Source organism: Canis lupus, chromosome 28 (assembly GCF_048164855.1).
Source record: "Canis lupus baileyi chromosome 28, mCanLup2.hap1, whole genome shotgun sequence".
NCBI lineage: Eukaryota > Metazoa > Chordata > Mammalia > Carnivora > Canidae > Canis > Canis lupus.
Window position 1 is genome coordinate 10817901 of NC_132865.1, and position 18077 is coordinate 10835977.

The 18077-nt window shown below is 35.2% G+C and overlaps 1 protein-coding gene across 12 annotated transcripts in view; it reads right to left on the reverse strand.

Moving 5' to 3' along the window:
• The window catches only part of RALYL (RALY RNA binding protein like), a 708475-nt gene that overhangs the window by 482655 nt on the left and 207743 nt on the right, over positions 1-18077 (reverse strand). For 3 of the 12 annotated variants that reach the window (XM_072804061.1, XM_072804060.1, XM_072804059.1), the window contains exon 2: positions 15091-15243. The exons of the other annotated variants lie outside the window; for them this stretch is intronic. The gene's annotated coding sequence lies outside the window, so the exon portion shown is untranslated. The remainder of the gene's footprint in view (positions 1-15090; positions 15244-18077) is intronic. 12 annotated transcript variants of the gene reach the window in all.

The window sequence follows — 18077 nt, forward strand, 5'->3', positions numbered from 1 at the left end:
TAGGTACTGTCATGGCTGTGTCTAATAAGAAGAGGGAAGTATTTTTCCCTCTATCTGTAAACATATAGTGCCCAGTCACTGTAACACTTACCTTTTTTTCCCAAGAACCTAAATATTTCTAAATAAATATACATCATATTAACTTACAATTCTTTAAATTCATGAAGTTGTTGCACAAGATATAAAGGTAGATGATAAATAGATAACTGAAAACATATTAAAACTTCAGAAAGCACCTAAATCTTTTCAAATTTCCAGAACTTGCTCTTAGTGGTCTTAAAATGGTCAGTTTTGTTAGAGATTTCTAATTTTGACAATGCATTTTGAACAACTAGAAAAATTTCATTTCAATTATGTATACAATTATATATCTGGTTATTTATACAGTTATATGTATAATTGGTATTATAAGATGGCAGCGAGAAAGGATTAATAAAGTAAATATTTCTTTATTAATAATTAATGTACAATCTTTATTAATTCTTTTTATAACTCTGTTGCATTCTTTCTTATTTTTTCTTTTTGTTTCCTCTTCTCTCCTTTCCCTTCAGTAAACTTGCCACCTATCCTTCAAAGTCTGTAGGGCTTTGCTTTCCTAACCTCTTGTTAAGCTCACCATTTATTGAGTACACCTTGGAATTTGGGGTCAAGTATTTTTGCTTTGTAACATGCACCTCTACTCAAGCCCCATTGCTTGTACCACCAACCATAGTCACTTAGGCCCTTTAATGACAAAGTTTTTCCTGCATGTCTAAATCTATTTTCTCTCTAAGGAGCCAAGAAGATATCCAATTGCTTTTAGCATTAAAGTTATTTGAGAGAGATTGAAGTTTACTTCTATCATTAATATAAAGGCTGATATTAAAGGAAAAAGAATCTAAAATTAGAAGGCTAGGGATCCCTGGGTGGCGCAGCGGTTTGGCGCCTGCCTTTGACCCAGGGCGCGATCCTGGAGACCCGGGATCAAATCCCACGTCAGGCTCCCGGTGCATGGAGCCTGCTTCTCCCTCTGCCTGTGTCTCTGCCTCTCTCTCTCTCTCTCTGTGACTATCATAAATAATAAATAAAATTTAAAAAAAATAAAATTAGAAGGTTATTAAGTAAGTAAAAATGGGACCTTAGTATCCCGACTACTGATAACATTTTACAGTATAAAAGCCTTTGGGATTAGCAATTCACTTGTGATATATAAATGAAACCCACAGTAAAATCTCCCTAGACCAAAATATCCTGTTTTACTTAATAAGGTGTCCATATCAGAAGGAGAATCTAAGTGAATTTTCTGGTAAAGAACATGAAGTTTTGTCTCTTATTACATTCAGAAAATAAAACATTACCACTATCAGAGAAAAAGAAAAAACAAAATAAAATTCTAGTGCATGTCTACTCATCCATAGGGTCTCAGACTTGCCTTTTTTCCCCCAAACTTGATCACATCCCCTCAGTCCACTTTCCTTCTTCTTCGTAGTTTGTAGTTTTCTTTGTATTTGTTTGCTTAGTATTTGTTCCTCTGTTGACTAATTGCCTTTGCACTCTAAAACCAATCATAGTGAATAAGAACTAACAGGGTTTCCATAAATATTTGCTGAAATAAGGATTGTTGAATACAACAAAATTAGTAATAACTAAAATTTTTTGAGTGCACACAGATACCAGGAACTTCCAAGCACTTTACACATATTCATGGACTTTCTCCTTTTTCCCACACTGTCAATGGATTCTCTGATAACTCCCATTTACCAATGAGAAAACAGGGGCAAGTTTACTTGTCTGGGTATTTGTCACACAGCTTGTTGAGGGACAGAGGTGAGATTTGAGCATCAGGGAGTCTCCCCCTTGGCTCCTAATCACTATTTTATGCAGTTATTTTTGGATATTTGAAGACATATGACAATTTCCAACGGTTGAAAAAATAACTTGTTTTCAAAAGCACTGGCAATCATACTGAAAGAAAAGTATTTAAATAAATAATCCATGGTTGAATCTTTGCCCACTATTTAAATAGGGAAAAAGAGAAGTAATTGTTGCCATTGTTATGTGCCTGGCATTATGCTAAGTGCTTTACATAGATTATGTCTTTTAGGCCTCCCTGCAGTGAGGGCCCCCAGCTCCCAAAGTAACTTTCAGACAGACACTTGCTAGAAAACCAGTAAATGCAGCTGCTTGTACTAAAGAACCGAACCAGGAATAAAGTGAAAGGAGTTCAATGTTCCCCATATTGAGTGATTGAGATCAGCTGGTTAGAGGGAGAGGGAATAGAAAGGGGTAGGGAGTCTGAAGGGGAGCAGTGAAACACTGGGACAAGATGAAGTCCTGAAAAATAAAACCAAGAAGGAAAGAACCAAAAGATAGTGAACCACTGGCTGATCACTAATCTGAAGCTTCATGGGTAGTGGATTCCACCAGCAAGAGGTTATGTCTTCTAATCAAGCTCTGCAGTTCTGGCATGAGAGTAAAAAACACAGATGCCGGAGTGAGTATTCTTAATGACAAGTGCATGGGGAAAAAAGTTAAGTATAAAATATTTGATTTGCTCATTCTGCAAAGAAGATATGTTTTTGGTTAAAAAAAAAATCTGAGTATTGCCAATTCCTATCCATATGGTGTTTATTTCATTTTTAAGCAAATTTGTGGGGAAAAGTGTTATCTTACTTTCTAATTTTAGAATAAGATCATTTATTAATTTTGGATGCTTTTGAAAAAAGAAATATCTTTCCGTTTCAGTAAAAAACATTGAAACTGACTGAAACAAGGTTCTCCTAGAGTCTGTCATAAACTGGGAATTCAAGCATAAAATAACTGCATTCTCTTACTTCATTCTTAATAATATAGAGTGAAAAAATGCAACTTAAACATTTGTGTAATGTTTTGTGACTTAAGAAGACAATGATAAAATAGATGAACTTTTCTCAAATATAGGAAATGACTTACTAGATCAATTTTTTTTTACTTAATTTATCAAATACTCAAGAAGTTAACATAATATCGCCATAGTATGTTCAAGGGGCCATCTGATTTTAGAATTTGATCTCAACAATTAATAAAAAACTACATATTGCAAAAAACAATGTCTTGCTATCTTAATTGGCTTACTATTTACAAGTTTATACTTGAAAAAAAGAAACCAGGGATACTGGGCTGCTTGGCTGGTCAAGTGTCAGACTCCTAGTTTCAGCTCAGGTCATAATCTCCACGTTGTGAGATCTACCTGCTGTAGGGAATCTGGGCTCAGTGGGGAGTCGCCTTGAAGATTCTCTCTCTCTGCCCCTCCTGCCCACACTCCTGCACACCATCTTTCTCTCTCTTTAAAAAAAAACAAAACAAAACAAATAAAAAAAGAAAGAAAGAAGAGAAACCAAAAATAACAGGGCAATGAAAAGAGAGCTCTATTTTGTTGAAAAGAAAACATATAATGAGAGTTTATTTATTGTGTGCTTAATAGATGACAGAACCACTTTTAAGTATTTTATATTAATACATTAAATATAATCATCTATTTACTCAGAAAAATTATACAGTTATTAATATTATAAATCTTGCTTTACAGATGAGAACACTAAGGAGTGGAGTGGTTAGGAATCCACTAACTAGTCCATGTCTCACAAGTTAAGGAGTGTTAGCATTAGGATTTTAACCCCAGCAGCATAATTAGAGTATAGATACTTAAAAAAAAAAAAAAGATTTACGTATTTATTTGAGGCAGGGAGGGGCAAAGAGAGAGGGAGAAAGAGAATCTCAAGCAGACTCCACACTGAGAGTGGAGCCCATGCAGGGCTTGATCTCATGACTCTGAGAGTCATGACCTGAGTCAAAACCAAGAGTCCGAAGCTTAACTGGCTATGCCACCCAGGTGCCCTGCCCTAGAGTACATATTCTTAATATCATTTAATACCACCCTTCTAGGGGCACCTGGGTGGCTCAGTCAGTTAAGCATCTGCCTTCAGCTCAGGTTGTGATCCCAGGGTCCCGGGATCAAGCTCCACATCAGGCTCCCTGCTCAAGGAGGAGCCTGCTTCTCCTCTCTCTGCCTCCCCTCTTCATTCATGCATTCTCTCTCTCAAGTAAATAAAAATCTCAAAAAGAAAAAAATACCACTACTCTTTCACATTACTGAGAACAAAAGAGAACACTTAAATATATGTAAATTTTGGAGTAAATAATAAAGCATGTTTTTCCTGTTTAACAATTAAAATCGTATGTCTGGTACTGAAGGAGTCATCTATAACTTCATGTAAAAATAATATTTAATTACCTCTAAAAATATCAAAATAGATGTATTTTTACTCTCATGCTTTCCAGAGACTACATATTAATGGGAGATTCTGAGGTTCTGTGGCTTGGCCATTTCTCGGTTCAGCTCCACAGTCAAAGAATGACACGCCATTTGTTCTACAACATTATAGAGTCATTAGAATATAAAAGAGATAGTTTGCACTGTAAGATGAAACTTCATAGAACACATACTTAATTCTTAATACGTTCAGAAAAAGTGAATTTATGCTAAAAGAATGAATAGAGATATCTGTCGTTACTGTGTTAAGATATAATTCTGGCCTTTAGAGCCTTAACTGAAGTGGATATTTTATAGATAATCTTAGGTACAGAAGGAAGTGAATGACGGGACAAGAGTCATATAAATCACTCCTTTTTTAAAAAAAATGCCAGCAGGGTGCCTGGGTGACTCAGTCAGTTAAGCGTCCAACACTTGATCTCAGCTCACATCTTAATCTCAGGGTTGTGAATTCAAGCCCCATACTGGTTTCCACGTTAGATGTGGAGCCTACTTAAAAATAAATAAATAAATAAATAAATAAATAAATAAATAAATAAATAAATAAACAAACAAATAAAGCAAGCCAACCATCAACTCAAGTAAGAATCACTAATCTATAGAAAATATTGTTTACTTTCATTGGGCCTTAGATTTCTTGGTCTGTAAAACAAGACTACATTAAATGAGGTGTATGACAGCTCTCCTCCTCCCTTAATATTCTAGGACCCCAAACCTTCAACAAGGTAGCCCACTGGAGTAACTATTCACCCCGATTTGCTTGAAACTATCCCATTTTTTACCTGTTGTCCTGAAGTAATTTTTAAAAGCATCCTTTCCTCTCAATATTATTCAGTTTAGACAATAAATTATTCACATTGTAAAGAATCAGAGATATAGTAGTATTAATTTTCACTTTTTTATCCTATAGTACCTAGTATAATATTCAAATAACTTTGTATATATAATGGATAAAGTAATGCATATTATACATGAGTAAACCCAAAGAAAATACAAAAATCTGCCCTGATACACATTTAATATAACTTCCAATATTAAAATATTTGTCACTAAAGATAGCTTATGCAAGATTATGCATAACCTAGTGATGGATAGACACGGCTTTTGATCCTAATCATGTGCTCCCTTAGGGGAGTCAAACCTACATTTTTCCCCCATAAATCAATATGGAATTACGCAGCTACTTTTCCACATGAGGATGGCTATAGTTAATCATATCATAATACTAAACATTCGAAGGTGACATTATTCCAAATATTAATAGAAAAGTTAAATGCATGATTTAGTAGTTTCCCTTTTTTTTCCTACAGAGTAATGCTATATGTAGGATTGCTAGATTTAGCAAATATAAATATACAACGTCCAGTTAAATTTAAATTTCAGATGAACACTGAATACTTTTCAGCACATGTATGTCCCAAGTATAGCATGTCCTCTATTTTACCTGGCACCCTACCTACATGAAATTCTTATTCTGAGATTTCTTGACTGATGGCTACAAATACTCTGGAAAAAAAAAAAAAAAAACAGATTATGTCCGTGTCTTGGCTCTGCCAGATAAATTGGCTCTGTACCCTTAGGTAATGTATATGACCTTATTAAGACTCAGAATCCACATCAATAAAGTGACAACATTGGTCTCTAACTCACAGAGCTGTGGAGAAGATTAATTGTGACGATGTGTCTAGTCCATAGTAAAGACAATGAGCTATAATGATATTATTCTGAAGAAAGACATACAAAATATTTTAGTCATTTTTCTAGAATGAGTTTTAACAAACTCACCAAAATACATATTCTCCTCTTTTTCTCTTGGTACATAGCTGGACTATATTTTCCCGATTTTCTTTGTAGTTGAGTGTAGTGCCTCATGACTGAGTCCCAGACATGAAATGCCAGAAAAAGTATCATACACCATTTCCAGGCCAGTCCCATATGATTCTTTCATGATTGGACCCATGAGCTTTTTGCCCTTTATACTAACTGGAATGGAGATTCCCTCCCACACCTATTAGGTCAACTTTGCAAGCCTTCGACTTTCATATCAGATTAAAAAAAATCACATATCTTATCCAATATCAAATTTTACTAATAATTTCCAGAGTACTAGTAATTATAAAAGGCAAAGGAGGGCAACGTCTAGGACCATGCTAGGACTCACTCTTGCTCAGATTTAACATGGCTTTTTAAGAGATAAATGCAGTTATCACATATAAAAAAGAACTTTTGTCATGAAACATTTCCACTGTACTTCAACTGATTGGCAGTTTATATGACATTTTCCAGTGAGACATGCTCCATAAATGTATAGATTTTCATGCAATCCTAGTCAGATCAGGAACATTTCATAGATTAAAGAAATTTCCATGATGGTAAATATCATCAATATAGTGTTTTCCAGGAGGCTGGCCACTAATCAGCTTACTTATAAGAAATTTGACTTGTTCATCTTTCTTTCTTTTGGGGGATCCCCCAGTGAGGTAGATTAAGCATTACAGACCTGAAGCAAACCAAGTCCTGGCAAAAAGCCAGTTGATGAAGATGCAAGAGCCTCAACCTGCCTGGGTTCCTGAACAGAGGAAAGATGTGATGGACACTTGTTTACCCACCCCATGCTAACAGAATGAACAAGAAAGAACTTTTTTTTTTCTTTTTTACAGATCTTATTTATTTATTTGAGACAGAGCAAGAAAGAGCACAAATGTGAGCAGAGGAGGAAGGGGAGGAGCAGAGAGGGAAGAAGGGGTGGTATAGGCTGACTCCACATTGAGTGTGAAGCCTCACGGGGGCTGATCCCTGGAGCCTGAGATCATGACCTGAGGGAAACCAAGAGTCTGACACTCACCCAACTGAGCCACCCAGGCTCTCTAAGAAAGAACTTTCTATTACTGTGTGCCATTACATATATTTGGGTCTATTAGTATAGCAGCCATCCCAGCCTAAATAATATATAGTTTTTAAAGTAATATCATTACAGGTATAATTAAAATGATGAATACATTACAAACTTTCTTTTCAAATAACGCAATATTTCATAGCTTTCTTATTCTTGGATTATTAGGCTAATGGTTGTAAAACATTTTGAGATATATTGTAATGGCTAAAAATGGTCTCTGGACAGTGCCCTGGATATATTTTATTTATATCTTGCCATTTGTCTTAGACAATTTATTTACCAGGGATAATTTCTCCATCAGTATGCATAGCTAATATTATTACTGAGATTATTATGATGAAAGATGTATCAAAATATTTTACTGATAGCACTAGTTTCACAAAGTGAACAAACTTTAGAAAAATGTGTATATCATATATATATATATATGTATATGGAAATAGAAGCCTTTTATTAACTTCTACTTTAAAATTTCATTTCCCATTAAAAGTTGATTCCACATCCAGAGAACTGTACCTTCCCTGCCCTTGCAGGTAAAGATAGAACATAAGTATATATATATGTATTGTGTGCATGTGTGTGTGTGTGTGTGTGTGCGTGTGTAGTAAAGTTAATTATATCAAGAAGTATGTAAAAATGCACGGGACACTAAATCTGTTCAAGTCTTTATTCAAAATATTCTCATTACCTCTACAAATTATTTCTCCTAACACTATTTGCCACTGGTGATCACTGTTGAATCTGGATGGGAGTTATAGGATTCCTTCAATCATTATCTCTACTTTTAAATGCTGAAATTTGCCATAATAAAGTTTTTTTTTTTTTTTAAGTAACACTCAGTTCATGGTTTTTTGAAACTCTGAAACTATTAGCCATGATGAAGAGAGGCAGCAAGCTGTGCAGTGGCATGGTCTTCCTACCACCAGCTATGCTAACAATGAGAACAGAAACCACTAAAGGCACTTACCACTGAAAATATACAAGTAGATGTATAAATATACCACAGAGACCACGTTGTAACACTAGTCTAGGATACATTTCTGAAAGAACAATATTTAATAATTATAATAACTAACAAGTACTGAGCATTTATCATTTGTCAGGCATTCTTTTGCATGCCATTCATGCGGTGCCTGATTTCACCATCAAACAAAACCTATGGTGTATATGTTATTATCATCCCTATTCTATGGAAAAAGAAATAGAGAAATAGATTGCACAGCTCATCCACAGCCATATATTCTAGTTCTAGAACACTTTTACACACAAGAATAGCTAAATACTGTATCACGCTGTGTATTGGTTTCATTTAGAAATGTGTTGGAGATATATTAAAAAACTATTACAACTTAATAACATACAGATAAATAACCGAATTGAAAATGGTCCAAGGGAACCCTTGTTCACTGTTGGTGATTTTATTTTATTTTTATTTTTTGTTGTTGGTGGTGATTTTAAAATGACACAACTGCTATGGGAAACAGTATAGTGATCCGCAAAAAAATTAAAAACGGAACTACCATAAGATTTAGAAATCCCACTTCTAGGTGGGATACCCAAAAGAACTGAAAATGAAGCCTTGAGTAGATATTTACATACCCATGTTTACCGAAGCACTATTCACAAGAGCCAAGAAATGGAAGCAAACTAGATCTTCATCAAAAGATGAACAGCTAAAACAATGCGGTAAAAACAAGATAGAACACCACTCAGTCTTACAAGGGAAGGATGCACCACAACATACTACAACCAGGGTGAACCTTAGGAGATTATGCTAGGTCAAACAAGCCAGTCACAAAAAGAGATACATACTGTGTGAGTCCACTTATATGAGGAATCTAAAGTAGTCATCTTCATAGAAATAGAAAGTGGAATGGTGGTTGCCAAAGACCAGACTGTCAAGTGGGAGAAGTCAGTTGTTATTTAATGCAGACAGATATGCAGTTTTGAAAGACAAAAAGTTTTGGAGATCTTTTTGTACAGCAATGTAAATATACTTAACGCCGCTGAACTGTACACTTAAAAATGGTTAAGATGGCAAATTTAATTTTATATATATTTCATCAAAATTAATTTTGTTTAAAGTGGCCAAAGGATCTAAATAAACATTTCTCCAAAGAAGCTAAGTAAATGGCCAATAAACATAAAAAGATGTCAGGAGATACAAATTATAGCCACAATGAGATACCACTACAGATCTACTAGGATGACTATAACAAAAAAGATAACACGTATTATTAAGGATATGGAGAAATTAGAACCCTCATACACTGCTAGTGAAAATGTAAAAAGGTGCAGACTATCTGAAAAACAGACTGGAAATTCCTTCATAAAGCTAAACAGAGTTCCCATGCTATCCAGCAACTCTACCTCTAAATATACATCAAATAATAAAAAACATATGTTCACGTGAAAATCCATATATAAATGTTTACGGCAGCATTATATATAGTAGCCAGAAGATGAAAATAATTCAGGTATCCATCAATTGGTTAATGGATCAATAAAATATAATAATATATCCACAGAATTTAGCAATAAATTCAGTGTTTGGCAATAAAGAGAAATGAAGGTCTGATACATGCTACAACATGCATAACATTAAAATGTTATGTTAAGTAAAAAGCCAGTACAAAGGACAACATATTATATGATTCCATTTTTATGAAATGTCTAGAAAAGACAACTCTATAGACATTGTAGAATAGTTGTGTGGGGTGAAGACAGATGGGGGTTGGTGATGCCTGGGGGATACTGGAAGGGGTGCAGAATTTCTTTTTTAGGGTAATTAAAATGGCATAAATCTGACGATAGTTGATAAAGGTCCAACTCTGAAATCCTAAAAACACGGAATTTTATATTTTATTTATTTATTTATTTATTTATTTATTTATTTATTTCTTAAAGATTTATTTATTTGAGAGAGAAAGAGAATGAGCAGGAGAAGGGGCAGAGGAGAGGGACAGAAATCCTCAAGCAGATTCCCCACTGAGCACAGAGTCCAGTGCAGGACTAGATCCAAGGACCCTGAAATCATGGCCTACGCTGAAATCAAGAATTGACCGTTTAATCAACTGAGCCACCCGGGATCCCTGAAATAAGTGACCTGGATATGTGAATTCTATCCCAATAAAGCTTTTTTTTTTTTTGTAAAGCAAAGTGTTGGAGGAAGCTTTCAAAACTTAAAACAGAGAATAAAATAAAGTTTGATATATATATTAATAACATTCAAGGAAAACAGATATAAGTAATAGTGTGGAAGATGATTTTTCTATTACCTATGTATACATTAAAGCACATATGTGTGTCTGCACACACACACACACACGAGTGAGGTAGGAAGGGAGGAGGGAGAAGGAACAACAATAGCGACAATGTTCCTGTGTTATTATGCAAGTTTTCTTCTCTGTTTTTGGATATTCCAAGGTCTTCTAAAGTCTATTAGAATTATTCTATGTCTGCCCCAGCACTCCTTTGAAGATTATATTTGAGAACTAGAAGCTTTGACAGTATAATCACCCATCATCTCCTTTCAATGCCACAAAGGACAAATTCCAGCAAATGCTGAATATATGAGGTTCTATAATGCTTCTAGAAAGCACTGGTATTTTATTTATTTCAACATGCCTTAGACTCTTAGGCTCAAGGTAGTTGAAATGTTTCCTGATTACATAAACTTAATTTAAATATTCAGTTTTGATGTTCCTGGGTAAGAGGTTGTATGCATATGTTTGCGTAAATGGTTTATTCAAAATGGTGATATTATATCAAAAGAAAATGTCCAGAAATGCCACCTCTTTATTTTCCACTTACCCAGCACTTTCTGATCCCGAATATATTTGAATATATTTACCTAATATGATATTCCCAAATGTTACTTAGTATACCAAGAAAAAGGTAAGGGGATTTTTTTTTCATTTATTATCATTACCATCCCCACCTTTATCATCACAACCACCACCACCCATGACTTCATATTACCAAAGTGATTTTCAGAATGGGTGTATAACCCAAGGTCACAGAGGAAATGCAACTGGACTTCCTAAATCCTAGAAATTCATACTCTAACTGGAAAGAAGAAATAATAAGCACCTAGACAACACATACATACATAACACTTAAATATTCATACAGAATCCCAGAAGTGTTAATTCAGCTATTCAACTTGATACTATTTGTGTAGCCATTTAAGAATGCACAGAAACCAATGTTCTAAAGGTACATTAACCTGTACCTGATAGTCCTTACTTAAACAATACACTGTGGACCAAATTTAGAATAAAACAGATGGTATATAGCTACCTGAACTTTTCATATTTTTTTCTCTTTTCTTTTAGGCACTAAACGGCATGGAATCATCTTGCTTCCTTCACATTTAATAAAAACCTGTAATTCTCTTGCATCTTTTTTCTAGCTTATCATCATTACAAGAACGAAAACCCACGTGGATCATTAAACTAAAATTTACAATAGTTTTACCCATATCATGGTTTCAAACAATATTCCACAAAAATAGACTAGTATGTTCAAAGTAACAATTCTATTTTTATTAAAACATTAACATCAAAAGCTATCTATCTTTAAAACTATAGCCCAAAGGAAATATGAATCTTGTGAGATGAGTTGAAAACCTTAAAGTGCATGTAGGTTTCAAAAGTTAAGTTCTAGAAATGATATTGGCAGCAGCTACTTTTAGAACCAACATCTAGCAGGAGTCAAGTACTTCCAGTCCCTTAAAGCAGAGGTCATCAGGATGCAGGATAATGTTGATCTCTTCATTGTGTTTGAACTATGGCAGTGGACCAATGATACCTGATCTTGTTTCAGACAACTGGTATGCAGTTAATTATAAATTTAAAAAAAAATAGAGAAGTCCTGAAAGCTACCTTTATTTCTAGAAAAATCTCTATTGCTATTGGGTAGTCTATATACTGAAATTTAAGTCATGTATTCAAGACACATTCAATCATAAAGGATATTAAAGAATAAGTTTCAAAAAAAAGAAGAATAGGTTTCACAGGAGCTCCTAAAAAAAGAAGAATAGGTTTCACAGGAGCTCCTAAAGTGAATTAATCATAAATGAATAAGGTTAGGTTGCAATCTCAGACTAGTTTATCTCAAAGCATGTTTATCGTGGTGATGTCTTGGTGGGTGAGGATAAATCATTCTTATTTCAATATTTATTGTCTATTTCTCTATAGGAGCATCACTTCAATATAAATAAAACAAAACAAAACCTTATCTCTGACTCTTTTCAAGGTCCTTTGCCAAATCTGATATGGAAAGCAGAAATGAAAAAGTGAGCAACATTTTTCTCAAGTTGCCTATGGCTTTGAGATTATTCAAACTTGCGTTCAAGAGAGAGATTACATAAAGGCCATCAAGAAGTAGGAAGATCTCTGAGGTTAGAGTAAAGTGAGAAATTTACAAAGTGACTTCAAAAAGAAGAGATCTGAGCTGAGCCGTAAAAAACAAACAGGATTTCGACAGGGTATTTGGGAGAGGTACTTAAGGTAGAAAGCACATGAGCAAACCAAGAATGAAAATCCTAAAATCCTACTGTATGTTAACTACTCTGGAATTAAAATTTTAAAAAAATGAAAATCTTAATCGGAAAAGAAGTTAGTTTTATTACAGTGTTTTTCAAACTTCAAGGACATGATCCATTACAATATTTATCAAAAAGGATGCAACTGACCTTTGACATGAGAATTTTTCCCCATCTATAACAAGATGGTTAACAATATCCCTGGTCTCCAGCTACTAAACACTAGAAACACGGTCCCCTTTATTCTTTTAGTTTTGGAGAAAACCCAGAATTCCTTCTTAGGTTTTCAAATACCCCTGGTGGTGAGTAAGCCTTCCCTATATGCAACCACTGAGTCAGGAAATCTATGAAGTTCATTTACCAATAGAAGGTAATAGAATGGAAAGATGGAAGGAAGGAAGGAAGGAAGGAAGGAAGGAAGGAAGGAAGGAAGGAAGGAAGGAAGGAAGGAAGGAAGGAAAAGGAAGGGTTACCAAGTAATAAAGGAATAAAGTCATAACTGACTGTTGACCTGTTTAATTTTAGAGATGACAGGGTTTTGATTAAGCACACAATCTCAGTGATTAGCAAGTTTCATATTTTATCTGCATATCCACTGGAAAGAAGTTTAAAAGTCACACACCCGACTTCATGAAAATTAAGGATCAGAGAACTTAAATAACTTATCAAATTAAAGGATGGCTCTTATAACTAAGATGAGCTATTACAGATTTTTGAGAAGGAATAGCTTAATTGCATATATCCAGAAGAATTTTACTAATTCATGAAAATAGATTTCCTTAAACAATCAGACAAATAGTAAATATTTTCTCACCCTTCTCCGTTAGTTAACATTTAAAGAATGAAAATCCCTTCAGAGAACTTAAATCAATGGTACCTCCATAGCTTTTTCTTACAGGGTTTAAACATTTTGTTTATCTTTAAGTTCTATATGGAGGGATGCCTGGGTAGCTTGGTGGTTGAGCATCTGCCTTTGGCTCGGGGCGTGGTCCTGGGGTCCCAGGATCGAGTCCCACATGGGGTTCCCCGTGTGGAGCCTGATTCTCCCTCTGCCTGTGTCTCTGCCTCTCTCTCATGGATAAATTTAAAAAAAAGTTTTATGTGTAGTACTGGCATACACTTCATCCCACACTCCTTAAAAATGACCTAAGTCTGCTTTAAAATATGTCTTGTACAATCGCAGACCAAATACAAGGCTGGTGTGGAAGTATTGCCTAGCTCCCTTCAGCAGCTGCCATCTCTCTCATATTCATAGCCATAAGACCACTGGTGCTGTAGGCTGGATCTTAATACATTTTTCTGGCCCCTTCAGTTTATGTCCCTCCTCAGAACTCAACTTTCCCCTTGACTTTTGAGTCTGAACATTCTTCTTATTTCTGTATCTCCCCCAGACTCAGACAGGAAGCTCCTTCTTTGTCCTGACACCAGACAGACCACATTACTGGGTTAATGGGTAGGTATCTGGCACGTAAGAGTAATTATGACACTGTAGTTCTGTCCTCTGCACACTTACAGTCTCTGATAAAACCTGAATAAATTGAAATGAATAAAACAATAATTATGCACATAAACTAATGCCTTTGAAAGCAGTGTAGCTTTCTGTAGAGTTTGAAACCAGAGGCTGAAAGCTGAAAACAGTCCACAAACACGTTAAAGCTGTCCAGTCCAGTGTATATTTTTAATGTAAATGGATTTAAATTCGTTCATTATACTGGGTAACTTCATAAATCTATGTTCTTACACTTTTCAATTTGTAATCACTAGCCGAGTACTGAAGAGCATGGACTTTGATGTCAGACAGACTGATTCAAGACTGTGCTCTGCGAGTAACTTTCTAGCTATAGGATGGGATGCTACAAAAACTCTATCATAGGGTTACTGTGAGCATTCCCATGGATGATTCATGTAAAGTACCTAGCACACACTCTAGCACACAGTAATTATTAAATATTAGTTCTTATCATTCTTTACTAAATGGAACTCCTGCTGCTAAAAAAAATAATGTTAGAGCAGAGTATGTGAATAAAACCCTTTGCCTAAAAGCAGTACCACCTGGACATAATTTCATGAACATAATTTTATGTAGACTGCTTTAACAGAAACTGACATTAGAGAAGTGAATTTTAGCAGATGACAGAACTATAATAAGATTTCCTTGGATTGGTTTTTAAATGTGCTACGTTGCACTCAACCAATTCTGCCCATTATTTCCAAAGCAATGTAGTTTCCAGCCATGTGTTCCATATATCAGTTTTTCAGGTATGTAAACTCCACGAGCTAAGTGTTTAAACGTTAAAAATAAGACACAGAATCCAAGGAAGAGATGACTACTATGAAAGAAAAAATCAGGCTTACCTTGAGTTATATAAAAATGAAATGTTTCCTAGGTCCTCTTAGCTTTCACATTATTTGTTGAAAGAAGAACTCAAAACTTACAACCTCATTTTATCCAAGAGAAACATGCAGGCTAATGTGTGTTTTTTTTGTTTGTTGTTTGGTATATATTACCTGAAAAATAATAGAGATTAATAATGCATTGGCAAGGTTAAATAAAAAAGGGAAACTTTACCTTGTAAAATCAAAACATGTTCTGTAAACTGAGAAGTGGATTAGAATGTTCAAAGTGCTTGGGGACCAAGCATTCTGTAAAGTCTGATTTATACCACAGGCATCATAATGCCTACCTACTTCAGAATGACAAATAGTACCAAGCTGAAGTCGCAAACAGCAGCCCCAGAGCGTTAACAGCAAATGTCTTCCATCTTAATAGCTGAGTCTGTGCCATTCCGTACACTTAAAATTCTGAGCATTTAACACTTCTTGTTGCATCTAAATCCAGATACAAAAACCTTCAAATCAAACTATTTACCTCAACTGAAATCTGCCTTGAATAATTCATAAGAAGGAAGAAAGATGGCAGTGAAGAAAGCCAAAGAGAGTTTTAATGAACTCTAGAGTTTCAAAAATAATGGCATAGAAGTTATTACAGCTTTTTCCCCTCCCCTGTAAAACAGACTATCGTCAGTCTAATACCAAATACTTCCAGAAAACAGAAGGAGCAATAAAGGGTTCAGCTTTCTGCTTGTCTGCAATTGATAAGAGTAACAGCACCACACAGATTATTACCAGGAGAGGCTCTCTTGGAATGTGTGACAGTCAAGGAAGCATCTAAAGTTTTCACATTCAAATATTTTACTTTTATGTTGTTTCTTAAAATTCCACTGGTATCTGGAGTCTCCATTAAAAAGAAAGTATGAAAATCAGTAAATGTAGTGGCTCTGGCCTAGGCTACACCAGCACCTGTTTTTATGTGGCTTTGCCACCCTTGAAGACTTATTTGACTTGATGGGTAGAATTTGCAGCTATCCTACCTATGTTTCCCTGGAAATAAAAAAAAGGTTTCACATTCTGCTCTAATAAATAAGCATCTCTTCAATGATTCATCTGGTGAATGAACCTACGATTTTTATTAAATTTTTTTTTAAAGGGGGCCATTTGCAGGGTTACTGCTATGTAGGTTTTCATTAGTCTCCTATTGCTATGTAACAAATCATCACAAACTGGGTAACTTAAAACAATACACATTTAGGGGCGTCTGGTGGCTCATTAAGCACCTGCTTTTGGTTCAGGTCATGATCTCAGGGTCCTAGGATTGAGTCCCATGTCAAGCTTCTTGCTCAGTGGTGAGTCTGCTTCTCTCTCTTCCCCAACCCCTGTTCTTGTGCATGTGCTCTCTCTCTCTCTCTCTCTCTCAAATAAATAAATAAATAAAATCTTTTTAAATACCCACAAATTTATTCTCTACAATTCTGGGGATCAGAAGCCCAAGTCAAGTCTTCTGGGGGCTAAAATTGAGGTACAGACAGTACTGCATTCCCTCCGGAGGCTCTGAGGACAATTCTGTTCCTTGCCTTTTACATCCTGGAGAGGCTGTCCACATTCCCTGGCTGGAGCCCCTTCCTCCATTTTCAAAGTATATCATTCCAACCTCTGCTTCTGCATCCCATCTTCCACCTTTGATCTTCCTTCCCTCTCATAAGAACCTTGTGATCACACGGGGCCAAACTGGATAATCTGGGACTATCTGTCATTTCCAGATCCTTAAACACATCAGCAAAGTCCCTCTGCCATGCCAAGTAACCTATTCACAGGTGCTGGGGACTAGGAGGTAGACATCTTTGGGTGCTGTAAGGTAAATGCTTAAAGGAAATAAATTTACATATTAGATAATAGGCCTCATATGGCTTGATTATAGACAAAAACAGAAGACAGTCTCAGTAATCCTAACAGGACCAATTTTTTTCTAAGTGATAGTTTTTAAACGATGTTTCATAAAACTCTAAAAAGCTTACTGACAAACTTTAAAAATACATATAATAAGTGTATGTAAGTTTCTGAGTTGCTATTCTCTGTTAATAAAGAATAATGGATGCAAATCAAAACCTCAATGATATATCACTTATAACAGTCAGACTTGGCTAGTATCAAAAAGATAAGAAAGATGTGGAGAAAAAGGAATGCTTGTGATGGTAAGAATGTATACTGGGACATTCACTGTCTTCAAAAAGTTAAAAATAGAAATACCATATGATTCAGTAATTCCACAACTAAGTACTAAAAAAAATTAAAACACTAATTCTAAAGGTATATGTACCGCTATGTTTATTGCAGCATTATTTACAATAGCTAACATAAGGAAGCAACCTAAATGTCCATCCACAGATAAAGGGATAAAGAAAATGTGGCGTATAGACACAATGACATATCAGTCATAAAAAAAGAAGGACATCTTGCCATTTGCAACAATATGGAAGTACCTAAAGAATATTATGCTAAGTTAAGTAAGGCAGACACACACAAAAAAACAAATATATGATTTTCTGTATATGTGGAATCTAAAAAAATAAAATAAAACACAGACCTATAAATAAAGAGAACAAATAGATGATGGCCAAAGGGGTGGTGAGTGGGGGAATGGGCAAAATGGATGAAGGGGAGTGGCAGATACAGATTTCCAGTAATGAAATCAGTAAGTGATGAGGATGAAAGGTCCAGCCCAGGGAATAGCGTCAGTGGGACTCTAATAGTGTTGTGCGCTGACAGATGGAGCTACACTTGTGGTGAGCACAGCATAACATATAGAGTTGTCAAATCACTACATGTACACCTGAAACTAAGGTAACACTGAGGTTCAGTTATATTTTTTCAATAAAGAGAGAGAGAGAGAGAGAGAAAACTAGGCATTTTAAATATAGGTAATATCAAAATATCTATATCAAAGCAATTTTCATTCTTTGTATGTGTGTACTCGCATCTGCCTGTTATTTCCCCTTCTGGTCTGC